Consider the following 26393-nt stretch of genomic DNA (forward strand, 5'->3'; position numbering starts at 1 on the left):
AGTTGGGACCCGCGGGGGTCGCCCTCCTCCGGGACGACCCCGGCTGCGCGGCTACTGGGGGAGGAGTCGTAAGCCCTAAGGGCTAGGGACCCGGCTTTCTAGGCCTCTGGGGTCCGTTTAGCCCAACTTTCAGAAAACTAAGAATTCCTCTCCTTGAGGTTCGGTAAAAGCCCCAGAGTTGGAGCGAACACAAAGCCCGCCCAGCGTTCCAGGGGTTACTGTCGCCCCCGCAGCGTTTCTTCCTAAACGCTCCGGATTGCTGGTAACAAAAGGGCTAGTGTTCCCCTAACTCCTAATACCTTTATATAATCAAAGGTGGTTTTCTTGGAGCCAGAAAACTCAGCTGTTGAGACTAGAAAAGGGGCGGTGGAAAAAGAACCTTCAGTTCCTGCCAGCTGGGAGGTTTCAGCAACGTGAGAAATGTTGGTTTCACCAGTTTTCTTCTCTCCCAAAGCAAGATGATAAGCAGTGTAGTCAGTTTATAGCTACAGAGGTTAAGCTGAGTTTCGAACTCAGACACCCAAGAGTTGCACTTTGGAAAAATAAAAAAGGCCAAAGGACACATTAATAACCAATGTGTAAATATATGTGTCACGTGGAGCCACTCACTGAGTTCCTCAAGCCAGATAGCCACCCTAACCCCATAATTTTGCTTCTTTCCTCTTGTCATATTAATTGTGCCTTATCTTCATGACAGGTCAGTAGGACATTTTAATGAAGTTCCCCAAATTCCTGGCATCTGAGTTAGGTGGGTATATTCGTTATCTATTGCTGCATAACAAATTACCCCAGAACTATGAAGCTGGAAACAACTGTTTCTGTGGGTCAAAAATCCGGGGAGTATCCTAGCTGGTCCCTCTGACTCAAGGTCTGTTAGCCAGGGCTGCAGTCATCTCAAGACTGGGACTGAAGGATCCACTTTCAAGCTCATGGTTGTTCCCAGGATTCAGTTCCTTGCAGGCTCTTGGACTTAAGGCCTCAGTTTCTTCCTGCAGCATGTGGATCTCCCCGTAGGGCTGCTCACAATATGGCAGCCTGCATCCCCTAGCACAAGTAATCCAAGAAAAAGCACGTGTCCAAGAAGGAAGTCAATGGTTTTATAAACTAATCTCAGAAGTGACATCCCAAGACTTCTGCCACATTCAGTCTAGTCCACACTTAAGGTGAGGGGATTACACAAGGACATAAATACCAAGAGAGGACCATGGTAGAGGGAGGGGTGTCATCTTTTTTTCTCCTCCCAGGTAGGGTACATGGGAACAAGATAAATGATAAAGGCATGGTAAAAGTCAAGAGTGATAGCATTCTAACAAATCCTACCTGGGTACTCGAAAAGGGCCTTCAGAGCATCTTAGGGAAGTGCTATTCTTTCATTCTTTTCAGCAGTGATGTTCCCAAAAGAAATTAAGAGGTGGAAAATGGGAGTGCATTTGCAGCCATTTAACCAAATCTTTCTCTGTTATCACATTACTTCCCCAAGCAAGCAGAAGAGATAGAGGCTGAGAGCTCCATCAAAGTAAGAGCCTTTATGGCCACTACAGCCTCACTACTCAAAGTGTGATTCATGGACCAGCTGCCTTGGCATCACCTGGCAATTGTTAGAAATGCAGACTCTCAGACCCTGCCCTAATACCCCGTCCTACGGAGTCAGAACCTTCATTTTACCATGACTTCAGGTGGCTAGGATATACATAAAGTTTGAAATGCACTAGTATATGAGATCCACTGACATTGGCCTTAAAACAATGTAACAGACCAACAGCCCCTTGAGAGAACAGCTAAAACTGTCCTTCGTCCTTGCGATGGCGTGAACTAGCTCAGCAGAGGGAGGCCTGGAGAACTACGGGGAAGCAACATCGTTTTGTTGGGAGTGGCTGGGCAGCTGAGGACCAGGCATGATAAGCTGGATGGTTGACAAATGTCATCACACACCATCACTCCAATCCCTAGCCTGAGCTCTACGAAAATGCCCAGGACTGAGAAGCAACTCAGGGGAAAGGATGAGGGGAACCCGAAATGGACTACAGAAACCTGAATTACCTCCAACTGACTGAGATAAACTTTCTACTTCTTCAGCAGGAGGTAAGAAGGCAAAAAAGAAAAATTACATTTAATTTAGAAAGAAAATTGCACTTCTTGCACACAAAAAAAGGTTAAGACTAAATCCTGAATATGACACTTAAAATATGACAGGTGAAATAGGGACATCCAGACTTCATTGTTTTAACCTGGACCCCTGGACTTCCCTGGTGGCACAGTGGTTAAGAATCCTCCTGCCAATGCAGAGGACACGGGTTTGAGCCCTGGTCTGGGAAGATCTCACATGCCGCGGAGCAACTAAGCCCATGTGCCACAACTACTGAAGCCTGTGCACCTAGAGCCTGTGCTCCACAACAAGAGAAGCCACCGCAATGACCGCAATGAAGAGTAGCCCACGCTCGTCGCAATTAGAGAAAACCCGGCGCATAGCAATGAAGACCCAATGCAGCCAAAAATTAATTAATTAATTATTAAATAACTAAACCTGGACCCAATTCTCCATGTACATACACATCAGTGTGGAGTCTCCTGCAGTTTCTGGTTTGCACTTGCCTAAACCTTACATGATTTTAGACTAAGGTCTCCATCTCCATCTGCTCCAGGTCTCCCTGCCTGATCTGGGCAGAATCACTCATTTAATGGGAAAGTAAGAACCTTTCGAGTGGGTGGACTTGATAGTAACGTATGGGGCTCTAACACTAAATATTACATGAAAGTTCTTCATTCCCTGCCAACATGTAGCTTGCCAACAGAAATTCTATTGTAATCTGGAAGTTCATTAAAGGGAAACTTTTACATCAGACAATCTAACAGATCTCACATTCAAAACAATTTTCCTTAAAATCTATTTCTCCCATCTGAAAAATGTATCCTTCTCTAAGAAACTGTATATTTCCCCAGGGAAGGACTGTACGTAGAGGGGGCATGGGTAATTTTCAATAGCTCCCCATTGATTCTTTTTCAGCCAGCATCAAGAACGCTTACAGACAGAATAATCATTGCTCAAAGATGCTGATGGCTCCCAGCCCTGATTTTCTATCAGAGTTACCTGTGATGACAAGGTGAGTGGGTGAGGAAGGAGGGCAGATGATATGGCTGCTCTGTGGCAGGGTGGAATGCTCAGAGACCTCAAAGAGCAGGTAGGTCATATAAATGTGTGCAGAGGGCCAGGTGTGAGACAATAAGGAATGAATGAACTGTGGCATCTTGGAGAATGCATGCTCAATTATTAAAACATTCCACCCAGCCAAGCAAAATGTGTGAGCTTGGAGGAGTGTGTATCGTGTGTGTGTGTGTGTGTGTGTGTGTGTGTGTGAGAGAGAGAGAGAGAGAGAGAGAGTGAGGAGGGGGGCAGGGAGAGAGAGAGAGATTCTGATTATCAGCCAGGATTGAGAACCACTTGCATAATTCTAGATCCCTTGTTTAAAAAAAAAAAACAAAAAACAGCTGCTCTGTGGAGAGCAATAGGCCTATCTGAACAGGACTGCAGAGATCTAAATAAGTAGGATCTACAGAAAATCTGAGACTAAGTAACTTTAAAAGGAAGCTTTAATGTCTCACCATCAGTTTTCCTGAGACATTAAAGGAGGACTAAAAAGGGGGGTCAACCCAGGAACTGGAAGAGGTGCTCATCTACTAAGCCTGACCATAACTCCCCGAATAAATCTGACACTCCTGCCCTTCTGTGTTCCTCCTTTGAAGAGGAGCAAGGGTCAAGGACAGTAATACCTCCTGAGAGTTCAGGAGTTGCTGACAGGCTGCTCTCCACCAACTGAAATGTGGAGGGTGCAGAGGTAGGAAGCATGACCTCACTCTGCAGCCTGTTCCTCCCCACCACAAGACCTGGTTAAAAATAGAGCCATTGTGACACCAACTCCACAAGGAAACTGGACTTGGTTTCAAGTGAATCACAACCACTTGGTAACTAGGATTCTAACAGCAGTTACAATGTGTTTTGTTTTGGCTTTTCTTCCCACATCACCATGCTATTCTGGGACACCAGCTAAGTGTCCTACAATTCAACTCAATTCTGACACTATCTGCCTGGAGATTGTATCAGATCCCAAAGAATATGGGCTCAGTCCTACAAGACTGCCCTCCCTCCCAACTTCAGACACCAATCCCAAGTCCAGGGTGTCACCTGGGCCTCTGACCAACTGGTCACCAATGACCCCATCCTTGGGTTCAACTAATTTGCTAGAGTAGCTCACAGAACTCAGGGAAACATTTTACTTACTAGATCACCAGTTTATTATAAAAGGATATAACTCAGGAACAGCAGAATGAAAGAGATGCACAGGGCAAGTTATGGGGAACAAGGAGCGGCGGGGGGAACATGCTGTTTCTCAAATACCTCTCCTCAAATCCACCTGTTTACCAACCCCAAAGCTCTCCAAACCCCATCCTTTTGGGTTTTTATGGAGGCTTCATACTTAGGCATGACTGATTACATCATTGGCCTTTGGCAGTTGAACTCACTCTCCCGCCCCTCTCCCTTCCTCCGAGTTCAGGGGGTGGGACTGAAGGTTTCAACCCTCTAATCACAAGGTTGGTTCCCCTAGCAACCAACCTGCATGCTAAAGAGACCTAGGGGCTTTCCAAAAGTCAACTGATTAACATAACAAAAGACACCTCCATTGTTCTCTTCGCAGGAAATTCCAAGGGTTTTAGGAGCTCTGTTTGGGGGAAAGGGGGACAAAGCCCAAAAATATATTTCCTGTTATAAATCACTATATCACAGCAACTGATCAAGAATCTACTCAGTTCGTGAATATTCATTAGCACCTATTGTGTAAAGCAAACACGTGTCCTAGTAAGGAATAGCAAAGATGATCCCTGAAGCATAGGCACACAGCATAGCAGGGAAGAGTGAAAAGTGCCAAGAGAAGGGCCCAGGTGAAGCTCTACCGAGTCCCAAAGGAACGAAAGATAACTTCCGGCTGCAAAGGAAGAGCCAGCATCCTGGCTGGAAGACATCAGGACTTTTACAGATGGAGATGAGGGAGCGGGGTTTCCAGGAAGAAGGACCAGCTGGCATGAAGGATTGGTGCTCATCTCTGAAAATCAAGCCTTACCAGGACAGATAGAATAGAAATCGAGCTCACATTGCAGAGAGAGCATTTTAGTAAATGGTAGTTTGGGGGTGTGCAGTCATCCTCACTGGCATAAAAATTTGTTTCCAGAAAAAATATATATTTTTTAATATTTATTTATTTATTTGGTTGCACCGGGTCTTAGTTGCTGCAGGCAGGCTCCTCAGCTGTGTCATGAGAACTCTTAGTTGCGGCACGCACGTGGGATCTAGTTCCCTTACCAGGGATTGAACCCCGGCCCCCTGCATTGGGAGCGCGGAGTCTTATCCACTGTGCCACAAGAGAAGTCCCCAGAAAAAATATTTGCTGAGATACTATCAAATCCAAAAAAGTCATGAAAAAAGTCCCTCTGTATGAATTGAAAACATATGTCTATGAAAACAATTGTAATGAATTATCACAATAGCATTATTCATAATGGCTAAAAAGTGGAAACAACCCAAATGTCCATCGACTGATGAATGGATAGTGTACCCACACAACAGAATATTGTTTGGTCATAAAAAGTGATAAAGTACCAATGCATGCTACAACGTAAATGGACCTTGAAAACATTATGCTAAGTGAAAGAAGCCAGACACAAAATACCATATATTGTATAGTTCCATTTATAAGAAATGTCCAGAATAGACAAATCAAAAGAGACAGAAAGATTCGTAGTTTCCAGGGACTGGGGAGCAGGAAACATGGAGAGTGACTGCTAAAGAGTATGAGGTTTCTTTTAGAGGTGATGAAAATATTTTGGAATTAGTGGTTATGTTATGGTTACACAACTTTGTGGATATACTAAACCCCCAAATTTCATGGCATGTGAATTATGTCTCAATTTTTAAAATCCCTCTATGTGATGATGGTTTAATGACTTTACATAAATTATCTCCCTAAGCTTGTATAATAATGGAACCCACACTTCAAAGGGCTAGTTTCAGGATTAAATGGGATGCATATAAAGCACTCAGACTGAATCCTTGCACACAGTAGGTGCTTAGGAAATGTTAGCAGATGTTAGCTATAGGAGGAGGAGGAGGACGAGGAGGGGGAGGGACCTTTTCCCGGCGGTAACTGCTGTGGCGTAGAGGGGAGGGGGAGGAAGAGGAGGAGGAGGAGGAGGAGGAAGAAGAAACTTCAGTAGCAGCAGTAGCAGTGATTGTCGTAGGTTAATGATGGGTATGTGTGACGGTTAATCATGTGTCACTAAGGGCTGCCCAGATAGCTGGTCAACATTATTTCTGGTGTGTCTGTGAGGGTGTCTCTGGAAGAGATTAGCATTTGAACTGGTCAACTGAGTAAAGAAGATCGTGCTCATCAATGTTTGGTGGACATTATCCCATCCATTGAGGTTCTGAATAGAACAAAAAGGTGGAGGAAGAGAGAAAGCGCTCTCTCTCTCTCTCTCTCTCTCTTTCTGCTTGAGCTGAGACCGCCATCTTCTCCTGCCATCAGACATCAGTGCTGCTGGTTCTCAGGCCTTTAGACTCAGACCAGGACTTACACCATCAGCCCTCCCGATTCTCAAGCCTTCAGACTTATACTGAAATACACCACTGGCTTTCCTGGTTCTCCAGCTTGCAGATGGCAGATCATGGGACTTCTTGGTCTCCATAACCACATGAGCCAATTACTATAATAAATCTCCTCTTACATATCTCTCTTTAATATATCCTATTGGTTCTGGTTTTCTGGAGACCCCTAATACAGTATGACTATTGTAAATACAGAAACAGAACAGAAGTGATGGGCTGGAGATCTCAAGTTCACGGCTGGGTTTATAGACAAACAGTTGAGAGCAAAGAAGAGATTGTGTGTTAGCCAAAACTAATTCTGGCACGGGTGGGCCCCCTGACATATCTCAATATTTTCCTCTCCCTTTTTATGGGTTGCTATGTCTTGCGGTATGACTGTGCTCCATTTGTTACTTTCATTCTATAAGCCATGCCGTGAATCATCCAAGTTTCGCTGGTAAATTCCTGTCATTCCGGGCAGAGACTTGGTGTGCACAAGCACTACGAGCCTGTCACACTTTCAGAGGGTTCAGATATTCCTCACTAAGAAATGGATCCTGCTCATTCACGCTGCTAATCTCGCTTTTCTCTTCCCCACACATACTGTGTCTCATTACCTGTCTACATCTCTTGTGTTCTCTCAAGCACACACTTGTCCTCACATTTTAAATGATGCCAGATTCAAAATGGAGTGTGTGGGTGGCAAGACTATTTGAAGACCAACCTGAGAGCAAAGAATGCTCAATAAATTGGTGAATAAGTGAAAGTACAGAGTGGAAAGATAAATTTTGTGAAGACTTATTTGGAGGTAGACAATAAATTCAGGGAATTAGCTGAAGAACACTCTACTTTGATAGAGCTGCGTCAACGTTTAAATCAAGGTCTCTGATGTCATGTTTTGATTTTGTGCATCAAGTTGTAGTTTGTTAGCCAGAGTAACAGTAAACAAATTTAACGAGAACATTTTTAGTGTTCTCAAGCTCCAGCCACCTTCACTACATTGCAAAATTAAAAGCTGGCTGGGAATTCCCTGGCTGTCCAGTGGTTAGGACTCGGCGCTTTCACTTCCAGGGGCCCAGGTTCAATTCCCTGGTCGGGGAACTAAGGTCCTGCAAGCGGTGAGGTACAGCCAAAAATAAATAAATAAATAAAAACTGGATGAAGCCCAGCTAGAAATCCTGAGAAGTCTCTGCAGTGTAAAAAGGGAGCCATTGAACTTGTAACTCTAGAGCTCTAGAGGGAACCAGTGAGTACAAATCCCCCCCAAAATAAAGTTCACACCAGTGAACATTTTGGGGTTGCCATTTTTTCTTTCTGCACTCAGCAGTCTTATTAGAACAGAAATTTACTTTATGACGCAAACTTCTCTCTTCAGTAGAAATAACAATCAATTCGTTTCACTGTGACATTTCAAAAGCAGCTAAATTAATATATTTTGCTATTGAAATATCTGTTCTCATCTCAATATTTTGCTTAATATATACAGTAACTGTGTTCACTTTCTAGCTGGTAAGACATTCCAAAAATAGAAACAGTGTTTCTCTATTTTTAGCTCAGTCTATAAAGTTTAAGCAAATAATCTTTCCAAAGTATTGCACACACGTTTCAAATTCATGGAAAAACCCAGTGGCAAAGAGCTCATAAAAGAAAACACAGTGAAAATTTGGAGTCAAAAGATTTTTGATATCCTCACCCTGTGTTAAAGCTAAACAGAGATGCTTAGCTTTCAACTCAGATATTTTAATTATAATTTATAATAGGAACATGAAAAACACCACTTAGCGTAGCACTAATTTCACCAGAAAATAACTTTTTTTTTTCCTACACTGAAAGTTATGTTTTTCCTTAAAAAATTAGACTGAAAAATGTCAATTCCCGTTTCCTGGTCAAATCTATTAGTGAATAAAAATCAGACCAAAGCTTCCTTTTCCCCTTCTTTCATACTAAATCATAATTTCCTTTTTTCCCCAAAAAAAGGTGGTTTAGTTTACCCTTGATTAGAGCGATTTCTCACTTCTAAAACAATTTATTTGTTCAATTTCATCCAGTTCTTTAAAAGTGTTATGTCTCAATCCAGCAATCGCACTCCTTGTTATTTACCCAACTGAGTTGAAAATTTATGTCCACACAAAAACCTGCACACCGCTGTTTAGAGCATCTTCATTCATGATTACCACAACTTGGAATAAACCAAGATGTCCTTTAGGAGGTGAATGGATAAATAAACTGTGGTACATAGAGACAATGGAATATGATTCAGTGCTAAGAAGAAATGAGTGACCAAGCCATGAAAAGACATGGAGGAACCTTGAATGTACATTACAAAGTGAAGGAAGTCAATCTGAAAACACGACATACAGCATGATTCCAACTATATATGGCATTCTGGAAAAGGCAGAACTATGGAGACAGTAAAAAGATCAGTGGTTGCCTGCGGTTGGGGGTGGGAGAGAAGGGGTGAGTAGGCAGAGCACAGAGGGCTTTTAGGGCAGTGACAGTACTTTGTATGGTATTATAATGATGGATACATATCCATCATTATGGATGTATGTATGCATATACATACATTTGTCCAAACCCATACAATGTACGACACCAAGAGTGAATCCTAATGTAAGCTATGGACTTTGGGTGATAATGATGTGTCAGTGAAGGTTTGCCAGCTGTTACAAATGTACCATTCTGGTGAGGGATAGGGATGTTGATAACGTGGCAGGCTATGCATTTGGTGGGGGGGGGCAGGTTATATGGGAAATACCTTCTGCTCAATTTTGCTATGAACCTAAAACTGCTCTTTAAAAACCCCTGAAAAAAACCAAGTTTTAAACATCAGTGAAACTCTCTGTCAATGCTCTCAGTATTTTGTGTGTGTGCTTCCGTATTTTGGATCAGAACTGCACAGCAAGCACCCAGAAAGGGGCAGAGTGACTCTTCCATGTCGGATACCTGTGCCTGGTACAGAGCCACGCACTCTGCACAGTCATGCAAAACAGTTCGTATCTGTTTCCTCACCAGAGCTTGAGATTCCGATAAAAAGTCCACCGAGCCATGTACACTCACACCTCCCCAAGAGGCGTGTGCCTGACTGCTTGGCACAATGCTCAGGTGCACCGAACGAGTATACTTTCCAGAAGCTAAGATCCACGTGCTAGGTTCTTAGGTCCATGCCCCTCTAAAAACTTTAAGATTAAACAGTCTCTCTGGGCTCACTCCTTAGCAAAGGAATGCATACGTTATAAAAGAAACCAGCACCTGCTTCCTGGTCTCTATACACAGCTGGAGAAGGTGCATAACTTATGTTGGCTTTGATGGGAAATGCAAAGGCTGAGAAGATACAAGAAGGAGGAAATGGCTTCTCTTTTCCATTTGTGTTGGAATCACCTTCCGTTTCTTGCTTGTAAGTGGAGAAGCCTGAACACGGCTCTCCTCACCTGGAGTTTTTCAAACATGGTAGAGGTTATGCTCTGAGTGAGGTGAAGATAAATTCAACCTTCAGGTGATGGTCAGAATTTATCTAAAGTGGCCAGATTGATTTGCACCCAGCCCTTTGGAGCCTTTCTCTCTGCGGAGGCAGTGTGGCTTCAGAGACAGCCCAGGAGGAACAGGGGGCGGGGCATCCAGGTGGGCACAGCTAACTTCTACTCACCCACGACTGGCTGTGTGACCTCAGGCGGCTCATGTTGAATCTCTGGACCTGTTTTCACCTTCTAAATTTTGGAGGTGAGACTCATGATCTCCAAGGTCCCTTCCAGCCTTCCCTCAGGAACGCTATGGAATATGTACTAAATTAAATGCCCATGATGAGTTTGTTCCTGGCAGCCTTAGCTCAGGGTCAAGGTAGAAATGAAACATACCTGCTCCCCAGTCTCAAGGTCTCAAGGGTGCCAACTTGGAACTTTTCCAACCTACAGTTGGTTTCTTGCCTCAGGGGAAAAGATGACAAGAACAAATGCCTACAGTACAGTGGAGAGGTTACCTGCCTCCTGTTTGAGGCACACCTTCTCCAAGATCGAGGGTCAGGAAGGAACAACATCCACTGAACACGTGTTACACGCCAAGTGCTTTCATATATTCTCATTAATGCTCACAACTCCAAAGCCATGGGGACTGGACCTCCCAGAGCCCTGGGGGCCAGACCCCTCCCTGAAAAGCTGTAAGGGCAGAACTTCTGCCCCACTGTGTCCAGAAGGTGGGACCTGTGCCCCAGTGGGGCTGACGGGCAGAGAATCAAGCCAAAGAGGATTATGCTAAAGGCTTAAGGTCTCATGGAGTTTGCCTTGTAGTTTCCACTTACTTGGGCCCTATCACGTTCTTCTCTCTTGATTTCTCTCTTTTGGAATAGGATTGTCTATCCTACGCCTGGCCCACCATTGTACTCCAGAAATACGTAACTTGTTTGATTTCACAGGTTCACAGCTAGAGAGAATTTGCCTCAGGTTGAATCATATCTTGACTCTCACCCATACCTGATTTAGATGATATTTAGATGAGGCTTTGGACTTTAGACTTTTGAGTTGATGGTGGGATGTAATGAATGTATTTTGCATATAAGAAAGACATGAATTTAGGGGGATCAGAGACAGAATGCTATAGAATGAATGTTTGCATCCTCCCAAAATTCCTATGTTAAAACCCAATCCCGGACTTCCCTGGTGGCACAGTGGTTAAGAATCCGCCAGCCAACGCAGGGGGCATGGGTTCCAGCCCTGGTCTGGGAAGACCCCACATGCCGTGGAGCAAGTAAGCCCGTGCACCACAACTACTGAGCCTGCACTCTAGGGCCTGCAAGCCACAACTAATGAGCCCTCGTACCACAACTACTGAAGCCCGCAGAGCCCATGCTCCGCAACAAGAGAAGCCACCGCAATGAGAAGCCCGTGCACCACAACGAAGAGTAGCCTCCGCTCACCACAACTAGAGGAAGCCCGCACGCAGCAACGAAGACCCAACGCAGCCAAAATAAAATAAATAAATAAATGTATTAAAAAAAAAACAATCCCCCAGGGCCTTTGGGGATGATTAGGTCATGAAGGTGAAGCCCTCATGAATGGGATTAATGCCCTTATAAAAGAGACTCCAGAGAGATCTTTCTTCCCTTCCACCACGTGAGGATACAGCAAAAAGACAGCCGTGTATGAACTAGGAAGCCGAATCTGCCAGCACCTTGATCTGGGACTTGCCAGCCTCCAGAACTGTGAGAAATAAATTGCTACCGTTTATAAGCAACCCAGTCTCTGTGTGTGTGTGTGTATATATACATATTTTGTTTTGTACATTTTTGTTATAGCATCTCAAACAGACGAAGACAAGTACTAATAATAGTAATAGAACATGATGTGTATTGAGTGCTTACTGTCTACCTGACACTGCTAACACCAGCAAACCTTTGCATCGCGCTCTTTAGGGATAGGGCATTTGTTCTAAGCATTTACAATGCATGAGGCTGGGACCCAGATTACCCTGTTTAGGATGGGAAAACTGAAGGGGCAGAACCAGGATTCGGGCTCAAGCACTATGTCAACTTAACCACTTTATTACCCTAAATATCTCAAAACTCTGCTGCAAGCTGTTATTTATTATTTTGCAAGCAAGGAAGCAGAGGTTGAGCAATGTAAAATCAATCATTCACCCAAGGTCTTACTTGGGTAGAGCTGAGGCTCTCTGCAATGTCAGGAAAGCAGATGGCCCTAAGCGCTATCAACACAGCTTTGTGCTCTAAGATTTCAGGTATCTAGTCTGGCCAAGAGAGGTTTTCGAGACAGCCACCAGCTTGCAGCCAACAGCGGGCTCTGTCAGGGCAGAAGTTCTGCCTCTCTCTTAGAGCCAGGGGCTGAGCCAATGCCAGCTAGACTAGATGGATGTGAGCTTGAAATGGCAGCAGATTTTAATGAATCAACAAATGAATAAGAGAGAAAGGGAAGGAAGAAAAGCTAGTTCTCTTTGAGGCTAAGGCAGCAGGGCCCTTTCCAAGGGTCCAGCTGGGCCAGGGGCTAGTAAGAAGGAAGTGAGGCTGCAGCAGGCTCCCCAATGAGGCCACGCTGGGGGCTGGCAAGACAGACCCGACCTGAAGCCAGAACAAAGCATGGACTGGGCTGTTGGGTGTTGGGGAGGTGGGAGCAGTGGTCCTCCCTGTGAAAAGCTGGCCTGGCTGATGGGCTGGGGACCCTGACCTCCCAGTGCCCAGGAAATTCAGCTGGATGGGGTATGGCCTCTGCACAGCTTAATGAGAATCTGATTCTTGGATTGGATGTATCAGTGGATCCAGGACAAGCTTTCCTTATGTGACAAACATCACCGTGCCCTTTCTCTCCAAGGGCCCACAGCTGGCCAAATCCAAGAAAGAGGCACAGGGCTCCTCTGGGCCAACAAATGCTGCTTTATAGTTTTAATCCAGCCAGCAGTGATTTCAGGTATCCAACCCTGGCCCACCATGTGCACAGCAATGGAACTTAAGCCACTGAAGTATCTCCATTAATTCACGATGTCACTTGATAAATACCTATTGCACACATTCACACACCCGTCCCTAGGGGTGCTACAGTAAACAAGCCACCCCCCCCAGAGGAATGTCATAGGGTCCAGTGGGCCCATACAGCAAGCAAACGGGAAACTGCATGACCAAGTGAGAAGTGTCACTAGAAGGAAAAGAGAAGTTGCTAAGAAAGCATGCAGAGAAGGCATTGGGGGGCGGGGGGTGGAGGTGGGGAGTGGTCTAAGACTTGCAAGCAGCATATGAGGCTGAAGGGCTTAAGGACACACCCAAAGGCCAAGTAGAAATTACCCACTGCAGGGTAAAAGATGATCACTAATGTACAAAGGAGTAGAATCTGATACTGGACTTTTTTTTTTTTTTTTTTTTTTTTTTTTGCGGTACGCGGGCCTCTCACCGCTGCGGCCCCTACCGCTGCGGAGCACAGGCTCCGGACGCGCAGGCTGAGCGGCCATGGCTCACGGGCCCAGCCGCTCCGAGGCATGTGGGATCTTCCTGGACCGAAGCACGAACCCGTGTCCCCTGCATCAGCAGGCAGACTCTCAACCACTGCGCCACCAGGGAAGCCCTGATACTGGACTTTTTATTACGTATGGCATTCTTGTTTTCTAAGATTTTCTCCTTAATTATAAAATATTTCAAAGAACTTAAACAGAATAATATGACAGATACGCAGGTAGTTACCACTCAGTTTTAACAGTTTTAAATATTTTGCACATATGTACATTTTTTTAAAAGAAGTAAAGTGTTACTTATAGAGCTCTTCCCCTCCATCCCCAGAGGTAACCACCATCCTGCACTGGGTGTATCTTCCCCCGCCTCTCTTTTTGTATATTAACCACATAGGTATCAATCCACAAACAATATAAAGTAGCATTTTGTACTTTTACATTTTTTCCTACATGGTGTCATAGTGTATATATTCTTTTAGAAATTGCTTTTTTATATTCAGTACTGTGTTATTTTAACTGCTGAATGGTATTCAATTGTATTAAGTTGCATGATTATTGCACAATTTAATGATCTCTCCCCTTTTCGATGGAAATTTAGACCCCCCCCCTTTTTTTTTTTTTGCCATAGCAGCAACACCCTTATACTTGTCTCTTCATGCACATGTCCATGATGTATCCCTAGAAATGGAATTGCTGGGTTAAGGGTATTCACATCTCCAGCTGTACGCACATGGCCACATTCTGCTACCACTGGGCCAATTTATTCTCCCACCTGCATGCTTATGATCCTGTTTCCTCACATCCTCACCAATCCTGATGTTACCAAGCTCTTAAATTTCGCTAATCTGCAGTGTGATATGTTATTTTTCTCACTTTAATCTGCCTTTCCTGGGACTTCCCTGGTGGCGCAGTGGTAAAGAATCCGCCTGCCAATGCAGGGGACACGGGTTTGATCCCTGGTCCAGGAAGATCCCACATGCCACGGAGCAACTAAGCGCCACAACTACTGAGCCCCCGTGCCTAGACCCTGTGCTCTGCAAAAAGAGAAGCCACCGCAATGAGAAGCACGCACACCGCAACGAAGAGTAGCTCCCGTTCACCGCAACTAGAGAAAGCCCGTGCGCAGCAATGAAGACCCAATGCACCCAAAAATAAAAATAAAATAAAATAAATAAATAAATTTAAAAGTCTGCCTTTCCCTAGTTGCTAGAGTTGCCCATCTTTTCATATGTCAAATGGCTATTCAAGTTTCCTCCTCTGTAAATTGCCTATTCACGTTGTCAGACCATTTTTCTACTGGGTTGTCTTTTTTAAAAAATTGATTTGTAGAAATCCACTATATATTCTGGATATTAATTCTTACCAATTGTTCTTTGACTTAACAATTATTTGGAAGCAATACTATTAAGACAATCAGTTAAAAGATGAGTGTAGTCTCTTAAATATATGCACACCTTCAACCAAATGCTTTTTTATTGACTTTAGCAGAGGACCTGGCTTGTATTTTCTTAATGGTTTCATATGCCAAGGCCAAGGGCAGCATATGCAAACAGATGTCTGAAAAGAAGAGTTCATGTTCATTGCCGAAGAGATACCTACACTAAATGATTAATTACTGTCCTGGAGATGTTAAAGACCCTCAGAGAAGCTGCAAGCCCTGTGCTGACGACAGACATACTTTAAATCAAAGACCAGGTTATCATTGGATTTAGGGTGATTTTTAAAACACTTTCATTTCTAGTCAGCTTTTTGTTCAACTTGCTTTATTTCAGTTTAGAATTTGACTTTTTATCATTCCTCATAATAATCCTGAAAAAAAATCAAAATAATAACCAAAAATGATCACAACAATTAACATCCTCATAACTAAATCGACAGACCGGAAAGTTATCATCCTGTTAAACCTCTTTATTTACAGGTGATGAAACTGAAGTCTGAGAGGCTAAGAAATTTATTCATTCATTCATTGAACAAATATTTATTCAGCTTCTACTGTAACAAATATCATTTAGGTGCTTACTGTGTATTAAGCTAAGAATGTCATTTGAATTTAGATATTAAACATTTAAACATCTAAACATTTAAACAGAATTTAGACACATTTAGTGTCTCTAAAGACAGTTTTAAGAGGTAAAATTTTGGAAGTTACACAGATTGCACAAAGTCCATGGCCCATCAGTGGAGGAGGTGGGGTTAAGACCCAGGGATTCTGACGCCAGTAATACTTCCAGTCTTGTCATAGGATATGCCTGTGGTACCTGGCCTGAGTTTGAAACACAGAGATATGAAAGCTGCAGGAGAACAGGGCCCTGGCATTCACACAATATCATGTCCTCTTTCATAGATGAAACCCAGTTCTGGTGAAGGTGGCAATGGATAGGCAGGAGCTTATGCCCATACCTAATAGAAACTCATCTTTGCGTGGCACACTGACCCAGACAAAGATTACTTACATAGAGAACCCCCCAGAGGGTCAGCTCCTGGGAAAGAGTAAGTACTTAGTCTTCATGGTGAACCAACCAGACACGGCCTCTGCCCTCATAGGGTTCACAATCTAGTAGAGAAGACAGGCAATAAGCAAATAAGGACACCAGCGAAATGTGTAATTACACAGTATGGCTAAGTGCCATGAAGGGAGGGAACAAGGTAATGTGGGAGAGAAAGGCTCGTGGGCAAGGGACTTACTTTAGAATGTGTAGTCAATAGGCCTCTATTAACACTAAAACTGAGACCCAAATGAGTCAGCCATGGCACAAGTTAGGAGAAAAGCTTGTGCAAAGGAAGGAAAAAAGTATCTCTGTGGGTAGAGCAGAGAGAGTCAGGTAGAAAATGGCTCAAGATAAAGGCAAGTGACAGATTTCTCAAGGCCTTGAAGGCTATGGTAAGGTGCTGTACTTTTTTTTTTTTTAAATTTTATTTATTTATTTATGGCTGTGTTGGGTCTTCGTTTCTGTGCAAGGGCTTTCTCTAGTTGCAGCAAGTGGGGGCCACTCTTCATCGCGGTGCACGGGCCTCTCACTATCGCGGCCCCTCTTGTTGCGGAGCACAGGCTCCATACGCACAGGCTCAGTAATTGTGGCTCACGGGCCTAGTTGCTCCGTGGCATGTGGGATCTTCCCAGACCAGGGCTCGAACCCATGTCCCCGCATTGGCAGGCAGATTCTCAACCACTGCACCACCAGGGAAGCCCCTGTACTTTTTTCTAAATGTCATGGGGAACTATTGGTGGGTTAGGTAGTGGAGTTACATGATTGAATTCTTTACTCGGTCACTCTGACCATTAAATAGAGAAAGGAATACTGGAGTCAGAGGTGGGAACAAGAGACCAGTTCTCCAGTTAGGAGGCCATTGTGATGGTGGCTTGGATCAGGACAGTGACAGTGAGAATTAGGTAGAAGCAGATGGACTCAAGACATATTTTGGAAACAGAACCAACAGGACTCACAAACAGATGGAAGGTAGAGTATGAGTGAGAGAGAATGATCAAGGATGACCTTTAGATTCAAAGAAATGTGAATAAGAACCACTTATAATTATTTTTCAAACATTTTATGATCTGTCTCGAATTTTTAAACTTAACAAACCTCCAGGGAGAAATGTGAGGGGAAGAGAAGATCACAAAATTATGACTCTTCTATAAGGAACAGTGTGGCAGTCTAGGACTGAGACTTTGTATCTCTTCTAGAGGTCAACTCTTACGCATCCTTTGCTTGGGAAGGAATCTGGACCCTTGGCCTCTGGCTGCCTCATATGGTTCTTAAGCAGCCATATCTAGCTGGCTTTTTGTGAAATAAGATGCTCAGAGACATAACTATCACCCACTTTCAGTAGCAGCAGCAAAACTACTAACACATACAATAGATACAAATTCCTGATTTAGAAAGCTCACTAAATCCTGGAATTCAGCAATCACGGAGCAACTCCTCAAGCCTCGCAGGTGATCTAGACTGACATGAGACATCTACCAAAACTTTGTACAGAATCCAAGACACGGGCATAAAACTGCTTTAAGTTATAAGACGTTAGAAGCAAGATGAGAGTTCATGAATGTTATTTAACCATGCGGACATTTTAAGATAATCAATGTTAGTCCAACTGCAAATGTGTTTCCTATTTTTTCAGCATTCCACTTCACTCTCAGCCTTCTCTTGATTATCTCCTTTGGCTTCTAGGACCCCCTTAAGGCTTCTATCTTGTTCCTGTAGGACTGGAAAGAGACGATGTGGGAAGCTCTTGACCTGAACCTGGCCTTTTCTCCTTTATCCTTTGCTACTTCCTGTATGCTGATTTCTCTGCGGGAGCAAATCTTGTTCACACATCCCCCAGAGTAGGAGCCTCAGTATGGAAGGAGGGTAGAACAAGGCGACAGTTCGGGAGAATAAGAAGGAACGTGACCCACTTTATATTTAAGTAGAATGTTAATTATAGCAGAAATTGTTGTCGTAATAACTAACTTACATGCCTAGAGCATGACCTGGGAACCACGTGACCTCGTGCAAAGAGGGAAGCCCCAAGTCAGATAGAGCTGGGCGGGGTCTCAGCACACAGCGTACTGTGAGCCTGGAGACTTGGGCCAGTTTACTTAACATCCAAGCCCTATTTCCACAACCATAAAATGGAGCTAACGCCCATCGTTCAGGCATTTGAAATGATCAAAAGCACTTAGGTAAAGCGGAGGGCAACCAATAAACAAACAGCAACATTTATAGTATTTCCTAATTTTGGATACACGGTTTCACTTCTTACTAACCTTGAGTAGAACCAAGTCTTCCTTTTTTTTTTTCAAGTCTTCCATTTTTGACTAAAGCAGCACCCCAACGTTCTTCTAACTGTGAGGTGCCAAATTATTTTTCACCCTGACTTCTCTCTTTTGCCAACTCTGATCTATTGGGAGCAGAAATCTAGCACTTAGTGGTGAATAGAGTTACAAGGCCCTGTCTGGGCTCAGCGGTGATGTCATAGGTAATGAGGTCTGGCATGGGCACAGGACACAGGAGGGTGGTACTGACTGCATCCATTTGCCAACCCTCCTCCAACCCAGTCCAGCCTCTTGATTCACAGCAGCAAGGGGTCACTTCTGTTACTAAGTCCTAGAGATAAGTTGAAGGCAGTTTTGCAGGGAGTTCTTTCAGTTCAATAATAAATATGCTTGTTTTCCAGTGCATTCCAGGAATCTCTGACCCATGTCCATGTGCAAAAATATACCTGTTTCTTTGCATAAGGCCCATCTCAAATACAAAGGCCATTCAAAGATATTAACAGAACTCTTACTTCTAACCCGAGACAACTAGCTAGGAAATGACAGAGCCATGACTTGGACCTGGTATGTATCGAGTAATTAGCCACATGTAGCATTGAACTTGAGGTCAGGCAGTGAATATATATATGTGAAATGCCAGGTGGAAGGCAACAGGGAGTGGGGACGCTGGGGAACACAGTGTACGTGCAGGCATTCAGCTGGAATTGCTTTGCTTCAAACACTATGGTTGACAAATTTTAAAAGTCTGCAGCCCACCTGTCTGCAACCTTTTACCATTATGCCCTTAACAGAAACTATTGCTACTGCTTTCATTCAAAGTGTTTTGACGCATTCATTTTAAAAAAACAAATAGCCTTAAAATGGTTCTCTGAATTTGGGCAGAATAAAGTAAAAGATGTAGTATAAGTGTCCTAAAGAAGTGATAAACTGGTGAGGTCTAGAGGTGTGAGAGCAAATCCAATCCAGGAAAGCTTTCTGGAAGAGGTGGTATTTGAGCTAGGAGAGATGGAATAAATGCTTTACTTAAGTAAAGAAAGAAAAAAACTGTTCAGGTAAAAGAAACAGAGGTGAACAAAAAGAGGAAAGCTTGACTATGTCATAAAAATAAACAGTCCTATTTTGTTGGAGAAGAGAACACAAAACCTTGGAATTAGAGGGAAAAGTGTGAAAAATCATCTGAGACCAGATGGGCAAGGCCCTTGACCACCAAGCTAAGGAGTTTGGCATTTATTGGCTGGGAATGGGAGCTAGACAGGCCAGAAAGCTTTGGAGATAAAATAGCCTGATCAGAGAATGGGTTTTCTAGGAGATAAATCTGCCTCTTTTAATTTTACAGACTGTTTCTTAAGCATACTTTTTTCCTAGACAACTTCAATCTGAAAAATATGTCATTCTTCTTAGCATATGTTTTTAAAAGTAAACTTGGTCACCATAAATGTATATGAGGAAAGGAAGCGTAAAAACTAGCAACAAATAAAGCAAATGTGGCCATCTGTTTCTGTGGCTCTAAGTAGTGATCAGCAAAAATTGCATTTTAAAAAACACAGAACTATAGCTGAAATCATATTTTCCAGTGTAGGTTTCCACCGGTGACTACTTATAATTTTATTTGTATGGCATTTTCAACACAATATACCATCTCCAGCACATCATGAAAAACTATCATCTATTGCCTTATAAACGCAAGAAATGAAAATGGCAGGAAAAGAGGAAGGGAGGGGAGGAGGAAAATGATGCGTGGCTTGTCGGGAAATGTAAATCAAATGTCAGAATTGACCTTTTCAAAGTAATGACGAAGAAAAAGAAACATCAAACAATCTGTTCTGAACTTGTATGAAAAAGTAGTGTAGGATTAAAAAAAATGGAGTTTGGAGTCAGAAAAGCTGTGTTGGGATCTCAACTGTTTCCCTTTTTTATTACATTCTTGTGGTGAGATAAATTTCCTCCTTTCTAAAATGATGATTTTATTTATTACTTTATCCCTCACTGGTTGTGAGGTATAAAAGTGTCACACAATATCATGGATCATATGTATTCATCTCTTTCCTTCCTTTGGAAAGGAAGGGATATGCCTGCCATATCGTGCTGCTGCTGTGATATTACACAAACTCAACAGCTAAGTTCTCCCAACCTACAAAGGGAGTCTAAACGTCCCTTTGGTCAGCTTGGGCCTGCAGGCAAGGGGAGGGAGGGAGCGATGCAGCTAACCCCAAGGACCAGGTAACAATATCCTTTATGTTTCACTGGGACAGGTATCAAGTGACCTCTCTGGGGGAATTCATTACTGTACTTCCCTTTTCTCTAGATTAATATTAAAACTAGTTGACCCCCTTGAGCACACCGTATGAGGCCAAGGGGGAAAGGCACAGAAGGGAGGTGCAGGGAAAAAACATTTGGAGATTTCAAATGTGTTAAAGTAAAGCACAACGAGGATAATGTGCTGGAAATTCATTCATTTATCGCAAATATTTAGTGAGCACCTATTTGGGCCAGATACTGTGTAGGCTATGAGGATGTATCTGTTAACAAACAAAAAAGTCCCTGCCCTCAACAAAACTTACATCCTAATGAAGAAAGAAACAATGAACAAAACAATAAATGCCTATTCACTTTTTTCCTATTCTACTTTTTACAACTTCTTAAACTTATCAGATTACATATGGCTCTTAAATTGCTTGTGCTTTACAGTACTTTTCAAATAAATACAAATTAAAACAGAGTTAAAGGGACTTCCCTGGTGGCTCAGTGGTTAAGAATCCACCTGCCAATGCAGGGGACACGGGTTCAAGCCCTGGTCCAGGAAGATCCCACGTGCCACGGAGCAACTAAGCCCGTGCACCACAACTACTGAGCCTGAGCTCTAGAGCCCGCGAGCCACAACTACTGAAGCCCGCACGCCTAGAGCCTGTGCTCCACAACAAGAAAAGCCACCGCAGTGAGAAGCCTGCGCACCGCAACGAAGAGTAGCCCCTGCTTACCACAACTAGAGAAAGCCCACGCGCAGCAAGGAAGACCCAATGCAGCCAAAAATAAATAAATAAATTTATAAAAAAACCCACAAACCAACAGATTCCCAGGTGATGCTGCTGTCCAAGGACCACATTTTTAGAGAAATGAGGATGTAAACCACTACAAACTGGACATTCCATTACTTTCAGCTGAACTCATCCTTACTGCCTACTGTCCCTCCCCACATACCAGGCTAATCACACAAACCATCCAAACTTCTCAATGCATAGGACCAACCTCTTGGGCCTGCCTCATGCTCAACGTTTTTTTTTTTTTTAAGTGGTTTTTATTTATTTATTTGGCCACGCTGCATGGCATGCAGGATCTTAGTTCCCCGATTAGGGATCGAACCCGTGCCCCCTGCAATGGAAGCGTAGAGTCTTAACCACTGGACCACCAGGGAAGTCCCTCAACCTTTTCTTGAAGGAGCTTCTGTAGATTTTACCACTATTCCACACATCAACCTGGGTCACTTTTCTCACTCATTAACTTATTTGCACTTACTCCCATATACGTTTCTCTAGGATGTTTTATTCAAGTCGTTCTTTTTTTTTAACATCTTTATTGGAGTATAATTGCCTTACAATGGTGTATTAGTTTCTGCCTTATAACAAAGTGAATCAGTTATACATACACACATGTTCCCATATCTCTTCCCTCTTGCGTCTCCCTCCCTCCCACCCTCCCTATCCCACCCCTCTAGGTGGTCACAAAGCACCGAGCTGATCTCCCTGTGCCATGTGGCTGCTTCCCACCAGCTATCTGTTTTACGTTTGTTAGTGTATATATGTCCATGCCACTCTCTCCCTTTGTCACAGCTTACCCTCCCCCCTCCTCATATCCTCAAGTCCACTCTCTAGTAAGTCTGTGTCTTTATTCCCGTCTTGCCCCTAGGTTCTTGATGACCTTTTTTCTTCTTCTTAGATTCCATATATATGTGTTAGCATATGGTATTTGTTTTTCTCTTTCTGACTTACTTCACTCTGTATGACAGACTCTAGGTCCATCCACCTCACTACAAATAACTCAATTTTGTTTCTTTTTATGGCTGAGTAATATTCCATTGTATATATGTGCCACATCTTCTTTATCCATTCATCTGATGATGGACACTTAGGTTGCTTCCACGTCCTGGCTATTGTAAATAGAGCTGCAATGAACATTTTGGGACATGACTCTTTTTGAATTATGGTTTTCTCAGGGTATATGCCCAGTAGTGGGATTGCTGGGTCATATGGTAGTTCTATTTTTAGTTTTTTCAGGAACCTCCATACTGTTCTCCATAGTGGCTGTATCAATTTACATTCCCACCAACAGTGCAAGAGTGTTCCCTTTTCTCCACACCCTCTCCAGCATTTATTGTTTCTAGATTTTTTGATGATGGCCATTCTGACTGGTGTGAGGTGATATCTCATTGTAGTTTTGATTTGCATTTCTCTAATGATTAATGATGTTGAGCATTCTTTCATGCGTTTGTTGGCAATCTGTATATCTTCTTTGGAGAAATGTGTATTTAGGTCTTCTGCCCATTTTTGGATTGGGTTGTTTGTTTTTTTGTTATTTCAAGTCATTCTTAAACAATTACAGCAACATGTTTAACAGCCAAAATGATTTTGAAAGACTTGAAATTTAATTGCAAAATTATTGAATTCCCTAGTAGATTTTATATATTATATTATAGTTGTGTTCCATTTCAGTAACGTGAAATTAAAAACTACACAAACAGTGTTCTTTGCCGGTAACGACATGCATGTGCCTCTCCTTGATTAAGCCTTAATTGCACATGGCACTTTGACACATTTTTTATAAAGCTTGATATTAACATGTATCAGCTTAAAACTGAGCTCATAAGAATTATTCATGCTCACTCTCAGGTTATAAGATTATACCATCCCTCTCCTATCTCTTCAAGAAATTCCTACCTGATTCTATTTCATCAATTAACAATGTGCTTCTCATATCACATTGTATTTCCATGTATTTTAAAAAATATTACTCTGAAATTTAGCATTCATACTTTTCAGCCCAAACTTGCCAGAAAAGGCACTCAATTATCGGATTTGAATGCAAGATATGTCGAGTGCCAGGGTAGGAGGGGGATGGAGGAGATGAGTGTGGGCGATAAGTACCTGCCGCTGTCACAGACTGCACGTCAATCAGCACATCATCCATCAAATGCGTTGACTGCTTTGATTTCCACTGTAAACGAGCACAATTTAGCTGTGGCCCCAATCAACCCAACACCATCGCAAAGTCTGTGCAAACAACAAGGATATAAGGGAAAACTGAAAAACCAGGACTTCAGAGATGGAGGTTTTCATTCAAATTCTACCAACGACTTTGCACAAGAATATCAGCCTCCCCTCGCCCCCCCTGACCCGCACCCCACCCCTGCCAAGTCAGCAGAACTTGAAGTCACACACTGTAAAAGTGAAGATCTAAAACCACCCTACGACATCCACAACTGATTCAGTAAAGACCGAAACAAAAATCTCAGAAACAGTGTGAGGATACCAGTATGAATAAATAAATAATCTCAGGGCCACTGGTATGAACTGGAAGCCTCCGGGCTATGAGTGACCACAGGCTCTGTGACAGTGTCAGCCTTGCCAACACTGGTAGCTCACTTTTGCTTTCCAGGTAGATCTTCCCCCTCCTTCTCCGTCTCCTTCAAATCTCACCACAGTAATGGTGAGCAGTTAGAATCCAGGGAAAGGCTTATTCATAGTCTGAGGACTCTTAGGTACTAATGTATAGATTTGTACACTGGCAGAGTGGGGTGGCATGGTACAGTACAAGTCCATTATCATCTAAGCCTGAACTTCATGGTAATATTCTGAAAGCTAAAACTTGTAACTTACTGCCTTACTCGTCCAGGCAAAGACTGTCACCTCTTTCTAGATCTTCAGTACTAAATCCCCTTGGACAAATACTATGATCACTTTACAGATCCTAAGTGCTTTACTGAGCAGATACCCTGATCTCTTTCAAATATTTGTTTTGAACATCCCTTTCAAATACCCCTTTTGAAGTTTGTTAATTTATAACCATAAGGTGCACTTTCCCATCTCGCTAAGTGTCATCGTGTCTTGTCTTCTCTAGCTGAGGGTCATGAGGCTCCTTCCCCCCACCGCTGACCACATAATGTGATACGTTTGGACATATGAACATCTCTGCGAAACCAACGCAATTTACCAAACATTTCCATCACCCCCCAAAATTCTTGTGCCCCATTGCAATCCATCCCTCCCTCTGCCCCATCCCATTTTCTAGCGTTTTATATTGAATATAAATGGAATGATATAGTGTGTACTCTTTGTATCGGTGAGGGGAGAGCTTGTCTCACTCAGCAAATGATTTTGAGATTTTCCACATTGCTATGTGCATCCTTTTTACTGGGAAGTAGCATTTTACTTGCCACCTGTTGATGGACATCTGGACGGTTTTCAGTTTCAAGGCTATTTTCCATTTTGGGCTATGACATATAAAGCTGCTAGGAGCATTGGTACACAAGACCTTGTGGGGACATGTATTTTTGTTTCCACTTAGATACCTGTGGCTGTACAAAAATTTTATAAAGCCTAGTAGAACACCTGGCTTGTATTCCCCGGGCTGAAAAGACAGATAGCTTTGGCATCACCACGACTTCCACTCCCACACACCCTCTCCAGACACCACTGGTCCCCTGCTGCTCCCTCTACAGCCACCACAACTCAGATTCCTCCTTCCATAGCTGATGCCTCTAATTATTTTCCTGGGGCCACTGCTGACCCTTCAATGCCCCAGTCACGGTCTAGCCTCTCCTTGCTGATATGACAGAATTGTTCACTTCCTGCTCAGACAAAACGAGGGTATTATTTTAACAGATTCATATGATATGGGCTTTTCCAACACTTCTAGTCAATTCAGATTGTCTGTATAACAGTCAAGACACCAAAGCAAGAACAAATTAAATTCAAATTAAGATATCAAAGTGTATTGCATTCACCTATTTTTTAAATGTTACCACTTTACCTGGCACCTTCTTTTAGAGAGCCAATGTTTCTTTGCAGAAACAAAATAGTATGGCTTTCTGTCGTATTCGTTCCAGCTTTGCTATAAACACGTGGTAAAATAATATTTTTAATGAAGGCCTGTCTCTGATGTCAACGCTCAAAATATCCACGTTCCCGAATGAATCACAGCTGACTTTTATTTTGGCTGTGATTCCAACCTGAAATTGTCTCAGTGAATCCACATTTCAAAATTTCAACCCATATCCATTCACTAGATTCTATGAAAAAGACCTAAAATGTATTTCATTTCACAAGTGTAAAACAGAACTGCTAAGTTTAGGTACTAATATGGCATTGATTTCAGATATAAAGGCTTTGTATGGGAATCCTGGATGTCACATCATAATATTATGGTATCTGCTCCCTTCTGTGTAGAAATACTGTGGACTGTTTGTTTGGTAAAGAAGAAGTACATGGCATGGTACTTCTAAAATTACATATGTAACATCTTTCATAGATGTATGTGATAACACAGAGCAAAGTAGGCTGGACCAGGGTGCTAGCTTTTGCTCCTAGGTTCTTCAGAGAGGGGTCTCTGAATACCAGTCCAAGGTTTTATTTTGGGGCCAAACTTGATGACCGATTTGGGTCAGCCATGCAACAACCTGAGATGCATTTATTAAGATGCACTTAAGTATTTCATTCTGTTTACAACTTTAACATACTTTTTCATATATTTCTTACAAATAAGATTTTTAACAATCAGCCTTACTTTGTTAAAATTCAGATTGCTTATTTGAGCCCCAGTTCTCTGTCTTTGTGTGTAGTTGTCTGATATAAAAGAGTCTTAGGTCTGCACCGCCAACCTCTGCAGAGCACCTGAGCACTGCTTCTTGGGTGCTGTAGACCAGCCAACCACCAACACAACGGGGATAATTAACAGCTACACGCCCAGAATAATTGCCCTGGAGGTGAGTTGAAAATGGGTTGGTTCCAGAACTTTATTTTTTTTTAATCTCAGCAAAATATTATTTCAGATATATATATATATATA

At 42.9% G+C, this 26393-nt stretch overlaps 1 protein-coding gene across 9 annotated transcripts in view; it reads right to left on the bottom strand.

Moving 5' to 3' along the window:
* Nucleotides 1–26393, bottom strand: part of TBC1D1 (TBC1 domain family member 1) — a 353465-nt gene that overhangs the window by 270696 nt on the left and 56376 nt on the right. The window lies entirely within an intron of this gene.

This window comes from Neophocaena asiaeorientalis, unplaced genomic scaffold (genome assembly GCF_003031525.2).
Source record: "Neophocaena asiaeorientalis asiaeorientalis breed wild unplaced genomic scaffold, Neophocaena_asiaeorientalis_V1.1 scaffold39, whole genome shotgun sequence".
Classification (NCBI taxonomy): Eukaryota; Metazoa; Chordata; class Mammalia; order Artiodactyla; family Phocoenidae; genus Neophocaena; species Neophocaena asiaeorientalis.